Consider the following 26,005-nt stretch of genomic DNA (forward strand, 5'->3'; position numbering starts at 1 on the left):
TCACACTCACTCCATTAATGGAGGAGGAACATAGTATCAGTGTCATGCCAATTGTGAGTCAAAACAATTCCAAACATTTTATTCAAATGATTCGTAAGAATCCAATAAATTTCCAAAGTTATAATTTCATTCACAAAATGGCAACACAATTCGTAATTCACTTCAATTTCTACAAAAACCATTTACAGTGCTTTTCAATCAATAAATATCCATCAAATACCATTCAAACAGTTTCTCACAGTTTCAAATCATTTACAATGCTTTTCAAGCAATAAATACCCATTCAAATACATTCCACAATTTAAAACAATAATATACAAATAGTCAATATTTATTTCAATTGAAAATAATTCAAAAGAAATAGTTGTTGTTCACAAACCTCTGATGACTGTCTTCCTGGTCTGGACTCAGTGTTTCCTTCCCTTTCCCTGAGTCTTTAGTAACTGAGAAACACAATTTGAAGTGTCTCAGTGCTAATTTAATTTGCCTCTAACAATAATGTTCGATAAACAATTCACTGAATACCTTTGTTTGCTTAATCAACCCATATATCGACCCTCAAGGTGTTCTAGGTAAATTAGGTCTTAACGTTATCAATATGTCATATTCGATAGTATTTTAGGCTTGGTACGTTTTACCAAACTCGTTTCCTTGTTTAGTGCATTTTAATGCAACTTGCTGGATTCCGGAATACTAGTTTGACCTAGCCGGATGACCTAGTTCCCTCGGTTTTCGAGTTTCGGTCAAAACTACAAACTAGTAGATCTATGTCTTATGGACCGCGGTGCAAAATTTTAGGTCATTTCGAGTTAAGTAGACCAAGTTATGGTCATTATACTATTGCTGGTCAAATGGCATCAAATTAGGTCAATTTTAGGTCAATTTGGTCAACTCTGGTTCGGCCAGTTTTTGGACCCGAACTTGTGCAAGTTGTTTGACTTGCTTATGGTCATTTCTGGGCTTTGGTGTCTTCATAAGACTTGTAGGTATGGGTCTTAACTATTCATGGTTAAAATTAAAGGGCAATTGGACCTGTTTTGAGTGAGTTATGGCCTAAACACTCACTGCTGCCCAATTGGTCATTTTTCAGGTCCTAATTGCACCTAATCCGAATTGGTCATTTCCTTAGGTCACCTTGCAAGCAGAATTTTGGTATGTTTTCTCAATGAAAGTTGGCACATTTTGTGCCTAGTTTCACCTCCAATTGGTCTCATACCAATTGAGGTTACACATTTAAACTTATTGGCTAAAATGTATACTGCCCTTAGTTACCTTGCTTAACACACATCAATTACACATTTACCTTGCAATATGTTTACTTCCCTACCAAATCTGTTTTGGTACATTACCAAAACCATACTCCACTTCACTTTAAAGTCACTTTGGGCAGATTACAATTATCCTCAACACACCAAATATAACTCTAATTCCTAAAGTCCAAATACAATTACACATACACATAAACATTACTAGTTTTTTACATATACTTTACACAACAAATTCATATACATATCCATCAATCCTTAATGCTACAATTCTGCCTATATCTTCATGAACACATACACTTATCCAAGAGGTTCAAGGCTGTCGAAAATCCTCCTCAATACCCAAGTGTCCTACAATTCATCAATTTCCATCCAAATGCAAAAATCACCATATATATGTGAAATAATTTACTAGGATATTAAATCACCATAATCAACATCATTCCTCATCAAATATATGTACAATAAATCATTAAATACATGACTCCATGGCTGTCCAAAATGGACATTTCAATAACTCTTCAAACTTGCAAATTTTCTTCACAAATCCAACACCCATAACATGTACACAAGGTTTAACAAAGCAAAGTTCAAAAATGTAAACTTACCTTATGGTTGGAACTTGCCAAACCTTGATTAAACTTCTCAAATTTGGTATCAAACTCTTCCTTATGATGTGTAGACAATTTTTCATGAAGGAACCTAAGAGATTGGAGTTGAAATGGAGGAGTTAAGAGAGCTTGATTGAAAAATGGCCATGGAGGATTTTTCTTCTTCAATTCGGCATGGGAGGACCAAGTGAGGAAGATGAACATTTCAGCTGCATTATGGACTTACACCTGCCCCATTATGTGTTTATTTTATTCCCTTAGTGGTCCACTTACTCACTTAATCATATAATATGTTAAACTTTCACTTAATCCCACATTAAACCCTTAATTCTCACTATTTACTTTAGGTACCACCAAATTAATTTTTCATTTTATTTTCTAAGTGTAATATTATTTATTTTTAATGGACATTTAGGTCAAAAGACACTTCGGGATGTCAAATGACCATAATGCCCTGTTCGGTTGCATTCAGATTTTTCAGAACACCGGTTTTGTCCGCTTTTTCGATTTCTCACTTTTCTTTGTACTAATTATTTAATTTTTCTTTGATTTTTGTAATGATATTTATACTTGCTTAAGGGTCTATTTAAGTCCTAAAATATTTTCCGTGGTTCCGCTAGTCAACGGTCCACGCCGTGACGTCCCGGTGCGGTCACCCATCGCTAGGGTTTCCGGCTTGCTTAACTTGGTTACATTTCTTTGCTATGATTTTTCCTTTGTTTTTCTTGTATTTTCTTTTCTTGTATTTCATTATTTTATGTCTCCTTACTCATATTAAAGTGTGGTTCTAGGCATCCTAGCTGTCCTGACAAAGATCGGTCACCGAATGATAACGCACTACCGAACTTAGGGGTGTTACACATACTATAACAATTTCAATAATCATTGAATTAAATCCAATGCTTGTTAAACATAATACATGAGAAAAATATGTCATTTAATCATATGAAATATTCAAAACAAAATCAGTTAAAAACTAGTTGTGCACAAACCTCGATAATCGTCTCTTGGCTCGACTGGTGTTTCCTTCCCCTTCCCTGAGTCTTTGCTAACTGAGAAACACAATTTGAAGTGTTTCAGTACTCATTTAAACTGTCTCTAAGAATAAGTTTCAATAATTAATTTATCGAATTCTATTATTTCCTTAGTCAACCGAATATGTCGACCCTCGATGCATTCTAGGTAAATTAGGTTTTAATATTACTAATATGTCACATTCAATAGTCTTTTAGGGTTGGTACATGTTACCAAATTCATTTCCATGTATCTTGCATTTTCTTGTAATTTGCTGAATTCCGGGATACTAGTTTGACCTAACCGGACGACCTAGTTCCCTTGGTTTTCGGGTTTCGGTTAAAACTACAAACTTGTAGATCTGTTTTATTGCACGCGGGGCAAAATTTCAGGTCATTCTGAAATATGTAGATCAAGTTATTGTCATTTTACTATTGCTGGTCAAAATGCATCAAAATTGGTCACTTTAGGTCATTTTAGGTCAATTTTGGTTCGGCCAGTTTTTGGACCCGAACTTATGCAAGCTGTTTGACTTGCTTATGGTCATTTCATTTCTGGGCTTTGGTGTCTTCATAAGACTTGTAGATATGGGTCTTAACTATTCATGGTCAAAATTTCAGGTAAATTGGACCTGTTTTGAGTGAGTTATGGCCTAAACACTAACTGCTGCCCAATTGGTAAATTTTCATGCCTTTACTGCACTTAATCCGGATTTGGTCATTTTTCAAGCTACCTTGCAAGCAGAATTTTGGAAAGCTTCCTCCATGAAAGTTGGCACATTTTGTGCATAGTTTCACCTCCAATTGGTTTCATACCAATTGGAGCCACACACTTAAGGTTATAAGCCCAAAATGCAAACTGCCTTATTACATTTCCTTCATACACATCAAAGACCACTTTTAACACTTACCAAACTCAACATTCAAGCCAATTCTGGTTTGTACCATAACCTAAACATAGTTCACAACATATTATAGGTCATTTTGGCAGCTTACAATTACATTCAACATACACCATAAAGTGCAGAATTTGTCAAACTCATTTACAATAATTCAATCACCTAACCATAACACTTTTACATGTCCAACTTCACACCATCACACACATATCCAAACTGCCATAACAACCAACACAATTAACATTAATATTCCATAATCCAAACATGAAATAACATCCTTATGGTTCACCAAACCAGGCTGCCATTTCATGCATTACATTCCCATAATTTCTAAGCATTCAAATTTCAATACACATTCACATATACTAAGTATACATCACCCAAATGATTTCCTACACACATAAACATTTAATCAATGCTTTAATCCACCATTTACAAGCAAAAATAAACTGTCTTCAAGGTGTTTCCATGGCTACCAAAAGTACACATCCCCATTCAACATCAAACTCCAAAATTCCTTCCACAATTCAACTACCCATAACACCCACACAAACTTTAACGAAGCAAGGATGAAGGAAATGGACATATACCTCAAGTGGAGCTTGTCAAACCTCTTCAAATCTCTCCCTTTTTGCTCCCAAAATACTACCCATGGTGTGTACTCAAACTTTAATGAAGAAGACTTGAAGAAATTGTGGCTAAATCTTGAGTGGATGAAGCTCCACACATGGATGGCAATGGAGGTTTTGGGAGGGATTCCAATTCGGCTGGTTCTTATCTTTGGGGTTGAAGATGGTAGTTTCAGTCCACTAATGCTTAATATGGGTCCCTTAAGAGGTCACTAGTGGAGCACTAACTTGGTTAAATAAGTCATTAATCTTAATTTCCTTAATTTTGCTCATTTGCCACTAATCTTTTACTATTTACATAATGTATCTCAATTTAATTTTTCATGTCATTTCTAAAGTGTAATATCATTTATTTTTAATGGACATTGAGGTCAAAAGACAACTCTAGGTGTCAAATGACCAAAATGCCCCACTTCGGGTTATATTCCTGATTTTTTGGTAACACTGATTTTTGTCTGTTTCTCGATTTTTCATTTTTCTTTGTACTAATTTATTAATTTTTCTTTGATATTTCTAATGGTATTTGTACTTCAATAGGTGTCCATTTAAGTCCTAAAAATATTTTCCAGGGTTCCCCACAGTCCAGGGCTAGTCAACGGTCCACGCCGCGACTTTCCAATGCGGTCACCCATCGCTAGGGTTCTCGGCTCGCTTAACTTGGTTACATTTCTTTGCTATTATTTTTCCTTTGTTTTTATTGTATTTTCTTTTCTTGTATTTCATTATTTTATGTCTCCTCACTCATATCGAAGTGTAGTTATAGGCATCCTAGCTGTCCGGATAACACTGGTCACCAGAACAGTAGAACGCACTGTCGAACATAGGGGTATTACAGTGGAAACACTTTCCTTTGCCTCCATCAGCTTTGATCTTGCCTTTCTGTTTAGCTATCTTCATGGAAGGACTAGGAATTTGAGGTTTCTTTTTCTTATTTCCCTTCTTCTTGTTGGACTTTCCAGCAGAAGAAGATGCAATCAAAGCTACCTATTTTCTTCTTTTGGGCAATAACGAACATGTTAAGTAAACCAACGAAGGTGTATTCCTGCTTAGTCATATGCAAATTTGTCACAAAATTCCCAAATGACTTAGGTAGGGACTGAAGGATCAAATCCATCTATAGTTGGAAATCCATGTGAAAATTAAGATGTTTCAGCTGCTCAATCAGCCGAATCATCTTGTGGACATGATCCCCAACATTCTGTCCCTCAGACATCCTCATGCTGAATAGATGTCTAGATATCTCATACCTAGCATTCCTATTGTGCTCACCATACAACTCTTACAGGTGAAGGAGGATCTCACTTGCATATTGCATATTTTCATGTTGCTTCTGTAACTCATTACTCATAGAAGCAATCATATAACACTTGGCTCTCATATATGCTCCTTCCACTTGTCCAAAGTTTCATGTTCCTCTTGAGTGGCCTCTAGAGGCAAGGGCCTAGGAACATTTGACTCTAGAACATATCCAATATATTCTAAGTTCAAGACAAGTTGTAAATTTCTTAGCCAATCAGAAAGATTAGGTCTTGTCAACCTATTGTGATCAAGTATGCTCGCAAGGATATTGGATGGTGGTAGTTATTGTGTGCTCATTAGTATCAGAAAATTAACTACAGAAAATAATCAGATTAATCAGTAAATGTATTATGTAATTAACCAAAATGATTATGGTCTTTTAATCAAATTGGTCCTCCCACTAACTTAGCGAATCCTATACTTCCAAAGTAGAAAACGAAAATCCTAGTTGGATGGATTTCTAGTGAGTGATTGAATTCTTATAGTCTTGATCATCCTCAGGCACATCCATTATTGGAATTACAATAAGCTGTAAGTGAGCAACTCCTTGCCCATCACATCTCATGTGAGGTTCAATCATTTACCTAGGCCCTAATGCTCAAAATCTCAAGCACATCCATTATTGACTTATCTTGCATTAGTTAAGTTGATCCCATTATAAAACCCCTATTTGCATAGCTTGGTATATTTCACTATTCCCGTGATCAGTGTCGGTCCGGACAATTAAGGGGATTAAAACCATATCTAAGACACCTAGATAAGCCCTAAATGCAAATAATTAGTAATTGTAAAATCGTTAAGTATAAATAAGAAAAACAGAACATAAGAAGTTAAATGAGTCGGGAGTCACAGCAATGGGTGACCTTCTCGAGAAATGACTGCGAGGTCAGTCTAAACTCAAATTTCGAATAAAAAAAAGTGACGTCGCAGTCCTTAGGATCATTGCGAACACAGTGGAAAAGAGAAAATCACAGAAAAGAATTGTTAAGAAGGTCAAATAATTAGGTCAGGGATTCGAAAGAAATATGAAATTACTTGCAAATCAGATTGAGCCGGTGAGGGGTAATTTGGTCAATTTACCCCTAGAGCTGACTCCTGACCTAACTGTTCAATAAAATTAGAGAAAAGAAAATTTCGAGATCAAGAATTAAATTAAAGAACTAGTAGAAAAATAAATGCAAAAAGAAAAAAAAAAGTAAGGAAAATGAAATTATTACATCATGTGATGACATCAATTATGATGTCAAAATTAATTTAATTTTTCCTACAAATTTGGACTAAGTCAAATAGCTGATTAAAGACATAAATAACATAAAAAAAAAAAGAAAATCACTCTCATCTTCCTCACTAAACCAGCCAGCTTCCTCTCTCTCTCACTTCACCATTGAAAAACCTCCATGGAAGCTTAAGTTCAAGCTTGAAAAACCCCATTAAACGTCACTTTGTCCCCGAATTTCCCCATTAAAAGTTGTTAGACCGACTTGAGAAGGTGATTGATCAAGAAAAGGAAGGAGGAAAAATAGAGATTGAAGATTTAAAATTCAAAGAAAGAGGTTAGTTATCAATCACTTAGTTTTTCTTTAAAATTCATGCACATATGCTTTAATAAACTGAGAAATTGTGTAAAATCAAACAAAAACTATCCTTGGGGGACCAAATAGGAATTTTGGCTAGCTAGGGTTAGGGTTTGAAATGAATGATTTTGAGGTGTTTGAATGGTTATTTGAGGTGAATTAGGTATATAGATCATGAATATACACTTTGAATGCATTATATTGAACTTTATGTAATTAGGGTTTTGAGCATGTGAAAAAAATTAGAAAAAAATTTGAGAATTGGTCAATTGATGTAGTTGACCTTACTTGAGTTGAGAAATGGTCAATTGTGACCATTTGTGGTGTGTATGAATTGTTGGAACCAAGTTTCAATTTGGATTGGTTAGGGTCAGTCTACAGGCAGCTTGACCTAGTTCCCCTTTAGGGACAAAAACTAAAAATTTACCAGCCCAATTGGTGTGAGGCCAATTGAGAATGAAAATAGACACAAAATAACACATTTTTCATTTAGGAATCATGCTTAGAAAGTGACCATAACTTAGTAAATAATTAGGCTAAATCCAGAATTGGGCACACTGCCCTGTATAAAAATGATCAAATGAACAGTAGTTACGTAAATGACCATAACTTGGTCTAGGAAGGTCTAAATGACCTGAATTTTATACCGATAGAAAGCTAAGACATAGCCCTACAACTTGTAAGCAGAAAATAAACCCAAATTGTGATCATAACCTCTCCAAAAACTCACCTGCAATTAATATACAAAAACTATCATTATCCAGTAAATGCCCAGAATTCTGGGTAACACCAAATCTGGCTAGCCATGTTCAAATGGCCATAACTTGGGCTACAAAACTCCAAATAGAGTGATTCAAAAAGAGAAATAAAGTTAGGACAATAAAGAACAACTTCTATGGAGAAAACTTAGCCAAATTTCAATAGCAACTTGACTAATGGAACAGTCCAAAACAGAACACCAAATCTGAAATTTTGAAATTTCACCTAAGGGACTTAAGATTTGAGGAAACAACCAAAACTAACAAATTAGGTAACTAAAATGTGGTATGTAGGTGAAGTTGAAATCCCTATACCTATTAAGCATTAGAAAGTCAACAAATTGACTTAAATAGTATTATGAATAGTAACCCTAAAATATAAATTTTAAAGAACGTCAGGTTATGTGTATTAAAGCTAGATTTGAATTTGGTTTTGGACTTATGATAAATTATCATACTGAAACACTACAAAATTGTGTGTTTCAGTTGCAAAGAATACCGAGGAAGAACCCGAGGCATCGAGTCAAGGCCAAGAGGCGACTCGCATAAGGTTTGTGCACAACATAAAAATTGTCTTTAAATTTACTTTTGCAATTTGTGTGAAATGAATTATGACTTAATTGTATTGAAAATTGCATTGGCAAAGCACGGAGATGGTCTTGGGCTTAAAAAGTAATGATGTATAAAATGGGGAAACTAATTACTAGAGGGGCCTTTTGGTGGAATGGCCTGGAGAGTTGGAAGAACTCCAGGGTTAAGCGTGCTTGCATGAGTGAAATCCTAGGATGGGTGACCTTATGGGAAGTTCTCCATTCCAACTATGGGACAAAACCATGAGGCTTATGGCCAAAGCGGACAATTCCTCTAGTAGTTGGAGCCCGATCGTTACACCCATTTAGCTAGTAAACATGCAAATAATTTTAATGTCCTCAGGCACATCCATTATTGGCCACCAAACCATTTACATATCTATAACATCTCATGCTTTACAATTATTCTTAAGAAAATCTTTTAAATTAATTGAATCATATGCAAGTATTTAAAATTTCTTAAAATAACTGCCTCAATGGAGGGTCGATAATATAATTACTTTAATTATACTATTTCCAACTTAATCATTTATTTGGAAGATTTAGTGGTCAGCTTAATTACTATTATTGTCTCACTTTGCACATTATCCAATTAGCATGCATATATCATATACTTGCATACATTCCTATACATCTCATACATTCATGGATAAACAGTAAATATGGTATGATCATAGACTTTCTAAGGGATTCAATTCTGAGCCACCAAGAATTGAATCAGGGCATTCCTAGATGTATTTCATTCATTCATATTATAAGAGTTACTGAAGGAGTATATAATCAACACTTGATCTTGAATTCCTCCCACTAGTCCCACCAATGCTCTTGACCACCTTGATATTCTTGCAATCCAATTACATAGTAATCCTTGGCATACCAAGACGAATTTACAAGAACATGGACTTCAAAGTCCTCAAATAAATGAAATTACAACCCAAAATTATTACAACATTTATAATACATGCCACCAAAATAAATTAATTAATTTATAACCCAAAGAAAAATAAAAGAAATAAATCTAATCACATTGGTCTTTTATTGTCCATGATCATCCATCATGCATATTACTATTTAACAATTAAATAAAACATACATACTAAAATTAAATTGAATATCTCATATTCAACTAAAAAATTCAGATTTGAATCTCATTGAAACAAATTTAAAAATTCAGATTTGAATCTTATTTAAAAAAAATTTAAAAATTCAGATTTGAATCTCATTCAACCAAATTTAAAAATTCAGATTTGAATCACATTCAAACAAATTTAATTATGTGATTATAATTCCTAATTAAACAATTTAATTAGTCATGTGCATAATTATGGGCATCAAAGCATACAACAATTGTATAATCATCCCCATACCATGCACACCATTGAGGTGCTATCAAACAACCATGTGCACCATTGAGGTGCCATCCATGCCGCCACACTGTTGATGCAACCAGTAATGAATAAATCAACTTTTGATTAAATCACACAATTAAATCTCATCTTGAATAATCTAAATGGCAAATATAGTGGCTCCGATACCAATTGAAGGAGCGGAAGCATGAAAATTATTAGATTAGAACATTGAATTCAAAAATTTTCTTCTAGAGTTTCATGCATCATGCCATATCCATTATGTGCCTAATTGATTTCAATATCCAATTGCATATTAAAAAACTTTTAATATGTATTAGGATCTATATTTATCATTTAAGATTTTTGAATTAACAAATTAATTCATTAGAACCCTAGATTAAAAGAATAATATGTGCACTAACCTTTTGATGCACTGTAGATGTAATTGGTACCTTTGTGAAGTGCCTAGGACCCCAAGAGTTGTCCCTCTAGCTTGTCCACACCAAGATCACCAATGGGCAGCTCCTAAACTAGCTTCTCAAGCCTTGCCAACCAATTAGAAATTAGGGATTTGCCTTTAAAGAGGTTGTAGATGTGTATAGGACACTAAAAACAATTCAAAGGAATTTGGGCAATTCTCTTTGAATTGATGAGAGAAGATGAAGAGAAGAGGAGAGCATAGAGGTGGCGGCACACTTGAGAGAAAATAAGAAGAGTGGCTGATTTTTGTTTTCTCATTACATCACTTTATATAATTAGGTCATCACTTAAAACCCTTGCCACATGTCATCACCTGATTGCATATTAATTTTAATTGACCTAATCACATTAAGCCAAGTGTCAAAGCTAGATTTAATCTTGACTTTGATCACCTTGCATGATAGGAAGACAAAAGGCAAACTTATATGGTGCCATGTGTCACCATCTCATGGTGCCACATGTCACCCTATGAAATGACCAAATTACCCTTGTGTCTTAATTTTGAGTTCTCAACCAAAAATAATTATTTCTCCTCTTCTAATCAATTTATATCAAATATAAATTAATTAATTAATCTCTATTAATTAATTTCTCATAATTAAATTCATATTTAAACACTTTAAATGTAAATTTAACTTATACTATACATCCAATAACCTAGATTTGGTTTCAAACCATGCTAGGGACTTTGCAATCTAATTGCATACCAAACCTATTTAATTAATCAATTAAACTCTTTAATTAATCAATTAAATCACATTTAACTTGGGGATTACTTGTGTATGTGTGTGACTCACTAGGCTCATCACTAATTGGCAATGAGATATGATATTAACTCTTAATATCATCAGAACTCTTTCTAACCATAAATGATTTCTCTAAATCATTTTAGACACTTCATAGACCATGGTTAAAACCTAGCATAGCATGCCATGGCCATCCAATCAGTAATAAGGAATACCTTAAATGAACCTATAATCATATGTTACCATGCACTAGAATCTCTCTGTTACAAAATTCCAATTCCAGCTGGAGTCATGGTTTATGTTAAACCCCATTTACTATGAATATTATGTTCTCTTTTAATTCCAATTCTTGATTAAAAAGATTTTCTCATCAGAAACTCTTTTCTTATTAAATCTGTCTGTCCTGGCCAGGAACTTAAAACATCAAGAATAATTAAATGAACATAGGATTATACCCCTATTTACTTAGGGTAACATATTCCATCTTGATCAACACCTATCTCCATATATAACTGGTAGGAGCCAACACATGCCCATATACCCATACACAGTACAAGTATGAAAGCAGTATCAAACTCAAACCACCTATATGCAAGATAATTGTGCTATCTCAGGTCTAAAGATTATATGCAATGATATGATTTATGAAAATGCATTGACAAGAGTAAACTCCATGTGCTTGTCATAAGTGTCACTGGTTCGGCCTACTTATCATGTATAAGTGCCTATCATGTTGGTTGTATGGCATGAGACTCACCATTCCATCTTATTTACATCTCATATAAATAACTTGGGAACAAACATGATTACAATCTTTATAGATAAGTCATGTCCTTATTGTGAAGTATCCTCGATTGTGAACCAATTTATGATACTTTGTGGTAGAAATACTGTCACTCATATTCTCAACAACTTAAGAATTGAATTTTCTAACAAAATATGAATGGACCTTTTCTATTACACATAAATATATTATGTAAATGAAAAAGTAAAATTTCCTATTATTAATAAAACATGTACAAGATAAATACTAAATGATATACTCTAGGGCATACTACTAACATGGGCAACTCAAGCGAGCTACCCAATCACAACACTATTTAGATGGAATTTTGCGTTATTTGTACATAGAGAGATTGGAGAACATCAGCAGGCATTATTGGATGGTTCGAAGATCCAACATTGATTCGAACCCATCGGATAAAGACCAAGGGATCGGAAAGCAATCTAACTTGGACGTGAGATTGATTTGTTCCAGAGACGAGCCATTAGTGAGTTCGGAAAAGCTACCTGTGATCAGGTCATCGATCGAGAATGAATAACGTAATGAAGTTTCAATTTTAAAAGAACCTTGCATTTGAAGGTTGACCAAAATATGATGTCTACAGCTACCCCTCTTTACATAATTTCTATTAAAGAGAATGAAATTATCTTGTATAGGAATCATGTAAAGATTCATAACCATATTTTGGGCAGTTGGGATATTAGAATCCAAAGGTCGATAGCGGGAAATTAAATGCTGAAAATTAGAATAAACTTGGATCTTGAACCCAGAGGTTAATGACAAGAAATTAAATGCCAAAAGTTATAGCTACCCCACTTTACATAATTTCTATTAAAGAGAATGAAATTCTCTTGTATAGGAATCATGTAAAGATTCAAAACCATATTTTGGGCGGCTGGGATATTAGAATCCAAAGGTCGATAGCGGGAAGTTAAATGCTGAAAATTAGAATCAACTTAGATCTTGAACCCAGAGGTTGATGATAAGAAATTAAATGCCAAAAGTTAAAATCAACTTGGATCTTGAACCCAGAGGTTGAGGATGGGAAATTAAATGCTGAAAATTAAAATCAACTTGGATCTTGAACCCAGAGGTTAATGACAAGAAATTAAATGCCGAAAGTTAAAATCAACTTGGATTATGAACCCAGAGGTTGATGATGGGAAATTAAATGCTGAAAATTAAAATCAACTTGGATCTTGAAACCATAGATTGATTAAATGCTGAAAATTAAAATCAACTTGGATCTTGAATCCAGAGGTTGATGACAGAAAATTAAATGTCGAAAATTAAAAATGAACTTGGATCTTGAACCCAGAAGTTGATAATAGGAAATTAAATACTGAAAATTAAAATCAACTTGGATCTTGATCCTAGAGGTTGATAACAGGGAATTAAATGCTAAAAATTAAAATCAACTTGGATCTTAAATCCAGAGGTTGGTGACAGGAAATTAAATGCCAAAAATTAAAAATCAACTTAGATCTTGAATCCAGAGTTTCATAATGGGAAATTAAATGCTGAAAATTAAAATCAACGTGGATCTTAAACCCAGAGGTTGATAATAGGAAATTAAATGCTGAAAATTAAAATCAACTTGGATCTTCAACCCAGAGGTTGATGACAAGAAATTAAATGTCGAAAGTTAAAATCAACTTGGATTTTGAACCCAGAGGTTGATGGCAGGAAATTAAATGCTAAAAATTAAAATCAACTTGGATCTTGATCTCAGAGGTTGATTAAATGCTGAAAATTAAAATCAACTTGGATCTTGAATCCAGAGGTTGATGACAGAAAATTAAATGCCAAAAATTAAAAATCAACTTGGATCTTGAACTCAGAGGTTAATAACAGGAAATAAAATGCTGAAAATTAAAATCAACTTGATCTTGAACCCAGAGTTTGATAACAAGGAATTAAATACTGAAAATTGGAATCAACTTGGATCTTGAATCCAAAGATTGATGACAGGAAATTAAATGCCAAAAATTAAAAATTAACTTGGATCTTGAACCCAGAGGTTGATAACAGGAAATTAAATACTAAAAATTAAAATCAACTTGGATCTTGAACCCAGAGGTTGATAATGGGAAATTAAATGCTAAAAATTAAAATCAACTTGGATCTTGAACCCAGAGGTTGATCACAGGAAATTAAATACTGAAAATTAAAATCAACTTGGATCTTGAATCTAGAGGTTGATAATGGGAAATTAAATGTTGAAAATTAAAATAAACTTGGATCTTGAACCCAGAGGTTGATAACAAGAAATTAAATGCTGAAAATTAAAATCAACTTGGATCTTGAATTCAGAGGTTGATAACAGGAAATTAAATGCTGAAAATTAAAATCATCTTAAATCTAACTTAGCCAACTATCGTAAATAAATTTTGCGTATATACCTCAAATGTTCGCAAAGCAAATCTGATGCATGGTGTTATCCCATATGAAGTTTAGTTAAAAAGATCCTAATGACAAACGATTGATGGAAAAGGTCAGGACAATTTACGAGGCTTGGCCCATGATCTTCTCTAGCATCCCTTTTCGACTTTTACTTCTTACCGTTCTTAACTAAAAGTGCCCATTTTGGGTTTTCACTCCTTTTTTTTTTTTTTTTTTTTCCCCAACTCCCTTTTTCAAGGTGTCCTTTCGGATTTTCACCCTTCGCTTATTTTGCAGAAAGCGCCCTTACAGATTTTCACTTTCTTTCCCTCATTTTGCTAAGAGTGCCCTTTCAGGTTTTCACTCTTACCCTTTTTTTTTATGCATCTCTGTAGGTTTTCGCTTCTTATACACACCAGTTGCTCGATGATTATTTGCCCTCTTGTAAATCTCAAAGTAAAGTATATAAAGTTACCTATGTTTTGATTATTCTTATATAAAAAGCTCTTAATAAATTAATAGTGCATAAATCGAAGTGGATAAAACATGCACAAATTTATTCATGATGTAAGAAGACAAGTATACTATGGTTTTACGATCAAAAGTATGAGGGTACAACTTTATGGAAAAGGATACAAGGATAAATCTCACAAATGCCCTTAGTTAACTTTGAAGTCTCACAATTGCCATCGTTTTAAGTGACCTTCCGCAAAGCGTGCTATGCATTTTACTATCCCCAAATCTTGAAATCCTCTTTGCTTCTTTGTCATCTTTGGCTAGAAGCACCCTTTCGGGTTTTCACTCCTGGTCTTCCCCCCCCTTTTTTTTTTTTGACTTCCTTTTCCAGGGCGTCCTTTCGGATTTTCACCCTTCACTCATTTTGTAGAAAGCGCCTTTTCAGGTTTTTGCCTTCTTTTCCTCATTTTGCTAAGAGCGCCGTTTCGGGTTTTTTACTCTTACCTTCTTTTTTTATGCATAATATCTTTTCATGGCTTCCGAATTTACTGGCCTGGCAATTCTTCCCCATCCATATGAGTTAAGATGAGTGCACCATCGGAAAATGCTTTTTTAGCCACATAAGACCCTTCATAAGTTGGTGACCATTTACCCCGGGGATCACTCTGATTTGGGAGGATCTTTCTTAGAACTAGATCTCCCGATTAGAATTCGCGAGGGCGTACGTTCTTATTGAATGCTCTAGCCATCCTCCTTTGGTGCAACTGACCATGGCATACTACCGTTAGTCTTTTCTCATCCATCAAATCCAGCTGGTCTAACCTTAATTGAACCCATTCTATCTCATCTAGTTCTACCTCTTTTAGAATCCTTAAAGACAGAATTTCTACCTCAATTGGCAGAACAGCTTCCATCCCATAGACTAACGAATATGGAGTTGCCCCGGTTGATGTTCGTATAGCAGTTTGGTAGGCATGAAGTGCGAAGGGAAGCATGTCATGCCAATCTTTATAAGTGACTGTCATCTTTGCAATTATTCGCTCGAGATTCTTATTGGCAGCTTCGACAGCTCCATTCATCTGGGGTCGATATGGTGATGAATTGAGATGCCGTATCTTGTATTGATCGCACAACTTTTGGACCTTTAGACTGTTTAGATTCTTGGCATTATCAGTGACAAACTCCCCCAGAAGACTATACCGGCAAATAATATTATTCTTGAAGAACTTCAGAAAGGTGTTCTAAGTGATGTGAGCATATAAAGTCGCTTCTACCCATTTAGTGAAGTAGTCAATGGCTACTAAAATGAATCTGTGCCCATTGGATGCTTTTGGATTAATTGGACCTATCACATTGATACCCCACATTGCAAATGGCCATGGCGAGGTGAGATTGTAAAGTTCACAAGGTGGGACATTTATCTAGTTATTATAAACTTGGCATTTGTGACACTTTTGGAAGTACTCAATGCAATCCTTCTCTAAGGTGGTCCAGAAGTAACCCCACCTTAAGATTTGCTTTGCCATCATATACCCATTGCTATGAGTAGCACAGTTCCCCTCGTGAGTTTCGAATAAAATTCTTCTTACTTCTTTAGCATTTACGCATCTCAATAATTCACCATTGGAGCTTCTTTTGTATAATACTTCTCCACTAGGGAAGTATCCCATTACTAATCTTCTGATCATTCTCCTTTCGTTCTTGCTTGCCCTAGGAGGATATTCCCTATTTTTTATGTAAACATGCACATCATGATACCAGGGTTTGCCATCTGTTTCTTCTTTGATCATAAAGTAGTATGCCGGCTCACTTCTTGCTTTGATTTGCAATAACTGCGTTACTTGCCTTTCCTCCATTTGAGTTATCACTACTAGTGTAGCTAAGGCATCGACAAATTGATTCTTATCCTGACTCAAGTGAGTGAAAGAGATCTCCTCAAATTCCTTGATTAGTTCAAGGAGATATTTCTGATATGGGATCAGTTTCGGGTCTTTAGTTTGCCATTCTCCTTTGACTTGTTAAATGATCAAAGCTGAATCCCCATACACTTCTAATTTCTTTATCTTCATTTCAATGGCCACCTGTAAACTGCTCATGCAGGCTTCATACTCCGCTACGTTGTTTGTGCAGCCAAACCTCAGCTTAACGGTTATTGGGAAATGTCTCCCATCTGGGGCAACAAGTACTGCTCCAATCCCATTACTAGTTAAATTGACTGCTTCATCAAAATACATTTCCCACATGTTATTTGGGCTTTCAGCATCATTACTCATTGTGTTAATATATTCATTTGGGAATTCAAAATCTAGGGCTTCATAATCATTGATTGGGTTCTCAGCTAGGAGATTAGCTATCACACTCCCTTTCACTGCTTTTCTTGTCATATAGACTATGTCGTACTGAGAAAGTATGACCTGCCATTTTGCTAATCAGGTATGAAAGGGCTTTCAAACACATGCTTGATTGGATCCATCCTGGAGATAATGTTTGAGTCGATTCACTGTTTACGCCAACGCATAACAGGTCTTTTCTAGGGATGAGTATCTTGACTCGCAGTCATTGAATTTCATGCTCAAATAGTAAATGGCTCTTTCTTTCTTCCCGATATCATCATGCTATCCCAGAACACAACCCATCGAGCTCTGCTGAGCTGCCATATACAGAATTAATGGCCTACCCATCACTGGAGGAACCAGCACCGACAGATTTAACAAGTACTGCTTAATCCTTTCGAAAGCCTCTTGATAAGCTTGGTCCCATTTGGCAATATTATTCTTTCTAAGTAACTTAAAAATGGATTTAGCCTTGGCGGTGAGGTTAGAGGTAAATCTCAAGATGTAGTTCAACTTTCTTAGGAAACTACGCACATCCCTTTTCATTTTTGGGGAGGGCATTTCTTGGATGGCTCAAATTTTGTCTGGATCTACCTCTATTCCCTTCTCACTTATTATAAATCCCAACAGCTTTTCCTGATTTTGCTCCAAACACACATTTAGCTGGGTTCAACTTCAGCTGATATTTCTTAAGCCTTTCGAACACTTTTCTTAATACCTGTACATGGCTTTCAATCCCCCTAGATTTAATGATCATGTCATTTACATAAACTTCCACTTCTTTATGTATCATGTCATGAAATAATGTGACCATGGCACGTTGGTAAGTAGCTCCTGCATTCTTTAGCTTAAAAGGCTTCACCCGGTATTAGAAGACTCCCCACTAGATGATGAAGGAGGTCTTTTCCTTGTCATCATTGTCCATCAAAATCTGGTTATACCTTGAGGCTCCGTCAATACATGAACACTTTTCTAATCCCGCAGCATTATCTACCAGCACATCTATATACGGGAGAGGGAAATCATATTTCAAACTTGCCTTATTAAGATCCCTATAGTCAACGCATAACCTCACATTGCCATCTTTCTTCATTACGGGGACAACGTTAGCCACCCATTCTGGGTATTTTACTACTTTTAAGAATCCAGCATCATATTGCTTTTTGACTTCATCCCTGACTTTGAGCAGGGTGTCGGGGTTCTTTCTTCTCAACTTTTGTTTAACTGGGACTGTTCCAGGGATCAAGGGAATCTTATGCGTTACTATATGAGGATCCAGTCCTGGCATGTCATCATAGCCCCAAGCGAATACGTCGATAAATTCCTTTAGCAGTTGAATCATGTCTTCTAGTTCTTCAGTATTCACGATTCTAAGTTCCCTTTTATTTTCCTATGTCCCCAGATTCACAGTATTCATTTCATCTCCACAGGGCACTAGAGTGGGTTCATCTGCCTTTCCCGGCTCTTTCACAAGCTCTTTTTCAGGATCACTTAAATCAATGGCGATTATGGGACTTTCAAAGTTAACATAAGGGATTTTTGAGTCGATTAGATTATTATGGAGGGGTTGGTCAATGGTCCTGGAGAAGTGAAAATGGATCATATTAAAGATTAAATTTTTGCAATGAACTTTTTAAAAGAAAATATTGACACAGATTTTTGAGAAAATGGGTTATTAATTTGTTAATTGCTTAATCATAAAAAGAGGTCCATTTATAGAATTACACTTGACACCATGGACAATGTAATCAAGTGTTGGTAATAAATTATACTTTACTCAAAATAAAGCATAGGGATATCTTCAGCTTCCCAATTATCAAGCTCTTGTCCCTCTGTGGTTGGCGAAATCAGTATTTCGGACATAGAATCTAGGTGCAGGACATTGGTGGATGATTCTGGGGGAGATTCTTTATCCTCTTCTTTCAAGTTCTCGATGATCGGTCTAGTGAAAACATCTAAGATTTTCGGGACATTTTTCTTCATTTTAAGAGGTTTATCGAATCTCTGATCCCTGAGTAGGCTCCTCATCCGGAATCTTCCATCAGTCAAAGCATCCTATCATATCCCAATCCTGAGCGTTCATTCCTTTAAGCGGCTAACAATGGTTTGACAATTTCTTGCAAAGTGACACCTAATCCCTTGCCCTTTTCATAGCCATTTTTCAGCATTACCTTTGTAACCATGGCTGCAGCTCCCTCGTCTCCCAGAACAGTTCCTTGTAGCTCTGAAGCTTGAAATGAGATTTCTAGAGATCGCTCAGTTATTTCCACATAAGGGACTGATTGTGGCTTGGTGACCAGCATAACTTCTTCTCCTCTAACCGTAATGATTTTGTCATTCATGACACATTTGATCCTCTGGTGCAGAGTTGAAGGCACTGCATTTGCTGAATGGATCCAGGGCCTTCCCAACAGCATAGTGTATGTTGGTTCAATATCCATTACTTGGAATGTTACATTGAAAGTACATACCCTTATTTGAAGCGGTAAATCAATGTAACACATCCCTCTTCATGCCATCAAATGCCCTCACAATCATGGAGCTTTGGTGTATTCCAAATGGGTCTATCAAGAGTCTTACTAGGGTTGCATTGGGCAAGACATTAAGTACTGAGCCGTTGTCAATCAAAACTTTACTGACTAAACAACCTTTACACTTGACTGTCACATGTAGAGCCTTGGTGTGCTTTAAGCCAGCCGGGTCTATTTCATCTTCTTAGAAAGTAACAAAATTGGATGCCTGAATTTGTCCAACTATCTTTTTAAATTGCCCCAGTGTGATGTCCAGGGTTACAAAGGCCTGGTCCAGAACCTTTTATAAGGCGTGGCAAGGCACTTCCGAGCTCAGTATTAATGACAGCAAGGAGAATCGAGCAGGTGTCTTCTTTAATTGTTCAATTACATCATACTCACTCTGCTTCATGATTTGCAACAGTAGTTCATCTTCTTCCTTCCTCCCACTGGATTCCCCCTTCTCTACTACTTTCCCCATTTTCTCCTCAGTTTCAGTTGACTCTCCTACTTCTACTTTCCCTTTACTTTTCTTTTCCATAGTGCCGTAACACCTCCTAATTCTAGTAATAAATTCTACTTCTAGATTTTGAGAGTCATTTGTTAGGGCAGGTTCTGGTGTGAATTGGGGAGCAGAGTTATTGGAGAGACCTGCATAGGTCATTTTGAAGTGAGCATGAGGAGTGAAACATTGTTTAGGGGTAGTGATGGGTTAAGTGTAGGTATGATTAAGGGTAGGGACGGAAGTAGTGTTGGATGCACTCTACGTATAAACTTGGAAATTATAATTCCGAGGCACAGCACGGTATTGGTAACAGGCAGCTGTGGTGGGGTACGTATGATTGTCTGTGGTGTTGGCAGTGTTGATGGGGCAGGAACAGAAAAAAAAACATTTTTGGAGTAGATCTTGAGGTGCCTTTTTCATAAATAGCAGTGTTCACTTCCTCTTCTTCTTTTGATCTTAATTGGCACCTCAAGATTTTAAGTGATATCATCCTCTGGATTTCTTCCTTAAATTCATCACAACTTTGTAATTCATGATTGATTGCTCCATGATAAGGGCATCTCGAGCCTGATGGATCATTTCCAGATTCATGCCATTAAGGATGTACATATCCTTCCAACATCGCCATCGCAAGAATCTCACTAAAGTAAGGGACTAACAAATCCACCTCCATAACCAAGCTTTCATCCTGGGATTCTACCACATTTACACCATTCCCTTTGCTGCTATCATGGTGGGGTAATGGGTTTGAAGTGACATTAGAAGTCAAGCCATTTCCTTCAATCTTTAGCCACCCATTCCTAATTAGGGATTGCACCCTTCCTCTAAGTGTAACACCCCTATTTGCCTAACCTGGTAAATTATACTGTTCTAGTGACCGGTGTCGGTCCGGATAATTAAGAGGATTAGAATTACATTTAAGACACCTAGATAAATCCTGAACATAAATAATTAGTAATTGTCAAATAGTTAAGTATAAAGAAGAAAAACAAAGCATAAGAAGTTAAATGAGCCGAAAGTCACAGCGATGGGTGACCTTCTCAGGAATGACTGCGAGGTCAGTCTAAACTCAAATTTTGAACCGTAAAATGTGATGCTGCGGTCCTTAGGACTATTGCAAACACAGTGGAAAAGAGAAAATTACAAAAAAGAGTTGTTACGCAGATCAAATAAGTAGGTTAGGGATCCAGAAGAAATATCGAATAATTTGCAAACTAGATTGAATCGGCGAGGGGCAGTTTGGTCAATTCACCCCTAGAGCTAACTCCTGACCTAACTGTCCAATAAAATTGGAGAAAAGAAAATTTCAGGATCAAGAATTAAATTAAAGAACTAAGGAAAAAAAAAAAAAGAAGAAATTGAAAAAGTTTTATTTCATCATGTGATGACATCAATTATTATGTCAAAGTTAATTTACTTTTTCCTACAAATTTGGACTAAGTCAAATGGCTAATTTAAAGAGATAAATGACATAAAAAAAAACAAAAGAAAATCATTTCTTCTTCTTCAAAAAAACGTCCCCATCTCTCTCTAACTTCTCTCTCCCAAAAACTCCATTGAAACCCCATTTCCAATCTTGCATAACTTGATTTTAACCTCCCAAAGTGAACCCTAAACCCTAAAAAGCTTACTATCTCAACTAGACAAGAGGATTGAAGAAGAAAAAGGGAGGAGAAAAGGAAAGAATTGAGGAAGTGGAACATCAAAGTTGAGGTTAGTAGTTTAATTTAAAATTCTAGTTTAATACTTGTGCTTTTAGTTCACTTAACCTAGAAATTAACTTAAAATCAAACAAAAACAATTGTTGAGGGACCAAACATGAAATTCGTCCAGCTATAGGTAGGGTTTAAAATGAATGAATTTGATGGTTTTGAATGGTTATTTGAAGTGAATTAGGTGTGTAGATCATGCATGTACACTTTGAATACATTAAATTGAACTTTATATGTAGTTAGGGTTTGAGCATTTTGAAGAAATTGGAGAAAAATTTGAGAATTGGCCAAATGATGTAGTTAACCTTATTTGAGTTGAGAAATGGTCAATTGTGACCATTTGTGGTGGGTATGAATTGTTAGAACTAAGTTCCAATTCAGATTGGTGAAGGTTAATCTGCAGGCAGCTTGGTGTGAGGCCAAGTGGAAATGAAACTAGACACCAAATGACACATTTTTAATTTAGGAATCATGCCTAGAAAGTGACCATAACTTAGTAAACAATTAGGTTAAATCCGGATTGGGCACATTAACCTGTACAAAAATAACCAAATAAACAGTAGTTACGTAAATGACCATAACTTGGTTTAGGAAGGTCCAAATGACCTGAATTTTTACCATTAGAAAGCTGAGACATATCCCTACAACTTTTATGAAGAAAAAAAACCCAAATTTTGACCATAACTTGTTTGAAAGGCCACCTACAATTAACCCACAAAAACTGCCATTATCCAGTGAATACCCAGAATTCTGGGTAAAACTAAATCCAGCCAGCCATGTTCAAATGGCTATAACTTAGGCTACCAAACTCCAAATGGAGTGATTCAGAAAGGGAAATAAATTTAAGACAATAAAGAACTACTTCTATGAAGAAAACTTAGCCAAATTTCCACAGTAACATGACCAATGGAATAGTACAAAATAGGACATCAAATCTGAAAAATTGAAATTTGTACTTAGGAGACCTAAACTTTGAAAGAACAACTAAAACCAACAAAATTGGTAACCAAAATGTGGTATGTGGGTATAATTGGATTTCCCATACCTTTTAAGCATAAGAAAGTCAATATTTTGACTTGAATAGTATTATGAATAGTAACCTCGATATGAAAATTTCCAAGAACATAAGTTTAAGCATATTGGGGCTAGAGTCGAGCATATATGAGTTTAATTATTGGATTTATTGAGATAAAATACTGAAACACTATCAATTGTGTGTTTTAGCTAAAAAAGACCCGAAAAATCTAAGGGACTGCGTTAAGGCTTAGAGGTGACTCACGTCAAGTTTATGCACAATAAATTTATGTAATTATTTTCTAAGTGAAAAGTTGAATTGTTATACTTTATGAAATCACTGTGTTGTTTATAAATTGTGTCGCCATTTTGTGACTGAAAAAATGACTTTTGAAATTGTTTGGGATCTTTCCTAAATTTTTTGAGTACTTTGTTTTGAATTGATTTTGTGTTCACACTAAGCACGATAGTACCACATTATTCCTCCTCCATTTATGGGGTTGAAATTGTTTATTTTCCTCCCTTTCTGGCTTACCAGTTGAGGTTGTAGATCGGATGAGTACTCATTAGCTAGCTAGCCACCTCCCTCATTGATTTTGATTAGTGGGGTTATAGATTGCTTTGTCATGGTATACAACGCGACATTGATCGAAAATTTTGTGTAATGGCTTAAGTTGTGTATGAATTGGCAATACCGTGTTTATTAAATTATTTGACCAAAATTGTGCTATAATAAGTTTTGATAATTTTTGAAATATTTAAATTGTGATTTATCAATGAATATTTTATGTACTGCATTTCGAATTTTTATTGTGCACCACTGAGTATTTTTATACTCAGCGATAGCTTATTTTTTTGTCGCATATAAGAGAAAGGAGAAAGCAGCAGAGTGAGCTGCTATTGAGATAGAGGACTACATAGACCTATTTGTACGGGTATTTATTTATACCCCTGCAGTTATTTTGATGTAAATATTGTAAAGTCATATGTATTAATGTAAAGTTGAGCAATTGTACAGTAAATAGTAATAATATTATTTTGGATTTTCTTTTTGTAAATTAAGACCTGTATATGTAAATTAAATTTTAAATGCAATGTGAATGAAATTATAAAATATTTTGAGATGACAAACTTTGATTGAATTGTGGAATTGATTTGAATTATGCTGAACTGAGTTATTTTGGTGGTTGGGAGTTATGAAAATAATTATTGGAAGTGTTTTCTACAGGTAAAAATTTTTCGGTTTTTACAAATACAACGGCACTCTACAGAAATTTTTTTTCCAAAGTTTGCAGAAAAATAAAAATGGACAAAAATTTTAACTAGTTTTAAAACTTCAATTAAGTGTTTTTAATTTCTACCAAAAATGCTCACCACTTCCAAAAAGTAAGAAAATGGTTTTAAAATCCCTTGTAGTGTACTTAATGAGTTATCAGTAGGTGAAGCTCGGTAATTCATTAGGTATTCTACGGGAACATGTTATACCTTACAGAGGGATAAGATGTGACACTAAGAGCTCCAAAATTATCCGTTGAATGCCCAATAGCCCTACCTTGGTATTCACATCAGGTATTGGGATCATACCACCTGGGATATGGTGGCTGGAAGGGGTCTAGTGGGATGGTACTATATGATTGATACCCAACAGATAACGATAAATTTCACTAAGAGGGAGTCATAATGGTGGATCAGAATTTCTTAATAGTCTCGGGCCAGGTTGAGGAGCAGGTGGTCTGAAAGGAGCATTTTGATCAGAAGGTCTGGGATTGTAGGCGGTTTGGGAAGGATATTGGGGGCGAGGATAGTTTCGGGATGTGAGAGGAACATTCGCTACCATTGGGTTTTGCGCTGGAGGATATGGATTTTGGGCTGGGGTGTATGGGTGAAATTTGTTTTGTGGCGGTAGGTGAGTTTGTCTCGAAATGGAGTGGACATCCCCTTCCTTCCTTTTCCCAAAATTATTAGGCTTTTTCATGGGACCCTCCCCGACTGCTTCTTGTAACCTTCCCAATCGGAGGTTTGCTTCATTCCTTTCTCCAGTTTGAATGATATTAGAAAAACTATTAGAAGTATTCCCAATCATTAAATTAAAGTATGGGGCCTTGAGTGTCTTAATGAACAAAAAGCAGAGTTCATTATCTGTCACCGGAGGATATACTTTAGCCGCCTTTTCTCTCCACCTCTGGGCATACTCCTTAAAGCTTTCCCTTTTCCTATGCACTAGGTTTTGGAGGTCTCTCCTCGTGGGGGCAACATCACAATTGAACTTGTATTGCTTAAGGAAAGCATCAGCCAAATCTTTTCAGGAGCATAATCTACTCCTATCCAATTGTATGCACCAACTTAAGGCTGCCCCTATGAGACTTTCATGGGAGAAGTGTACCAAGAGTCTGTCATCTTCTATGAGAGTGAACATCTTAGCTATATAAGTGGGTAAGTGGATGCATGGGTCTGAGTTTCCGCTGTATTTATCAAATTCCAGGACTTTAAATTTCAATGGGACAACCACATCTGGAACTAATCTCAATGACGACACATCGACTGAGCCATACATATTTAACCCTTTGATAGCTCTTAGTCTTTCTTCTAGAGCAGATAACTTCTCATTTTCTCTTTCTCTACTTTCCCCTCCTACTGCAGGAGCTATTCCCTCAGTTGGAAAATTGGTTGCGGGGTAAACTGAAGGGATTGGAGCTGAAGGATGAAATTCCACATTTGGGACAGCTTGGTGATAAGAGACGGGAATTTCGCTGCTAGGGAATGTCAGATTAAAGGTGATTGTTGGATCAGGGATGAAAGTTTGGAAGGTGAAAGAAGTCGAGGCCTGATCATGAAATTTTTGGGCATGAGTATCAACTGTTGTTGTGAGTGGGGGAATCACTGGTAAACTTGGTTCCGGTGCTGACCAAGTGGTTTCTTTATTCTAGGATATTTCTCTCTTCATCTTCATTAATTTTGAGATATGTTCCCTTAATTCTAAAACTTGCCCCTGTAGGTTCTGTACTTGTTCTTGCTCTTTCATTATCTTCTTTACTCGGGATCTTGTTAAGTAAACCTTTCTTGGTATAACAGGTTGCTAGATCAGATTTGCTTTGG

The sequence above is a fragment of the Hevea brasiliensis genome, chromosome 15, assembly GCF_030052815.1.
Source record: "Hevea brasiliensis isolate MT/VB/25A 57/8 chromosome 15, ASM3005281v1, whole genome shotgun sequence".
Taxonomy (NCBI): domain Eukaryota; kingdom Viridiplantae; phylum Streptophyta; class Magnoliopsida; order Malpighiales; family Euphorbiaceae; genus Hevea; species Hevea brasiliensis.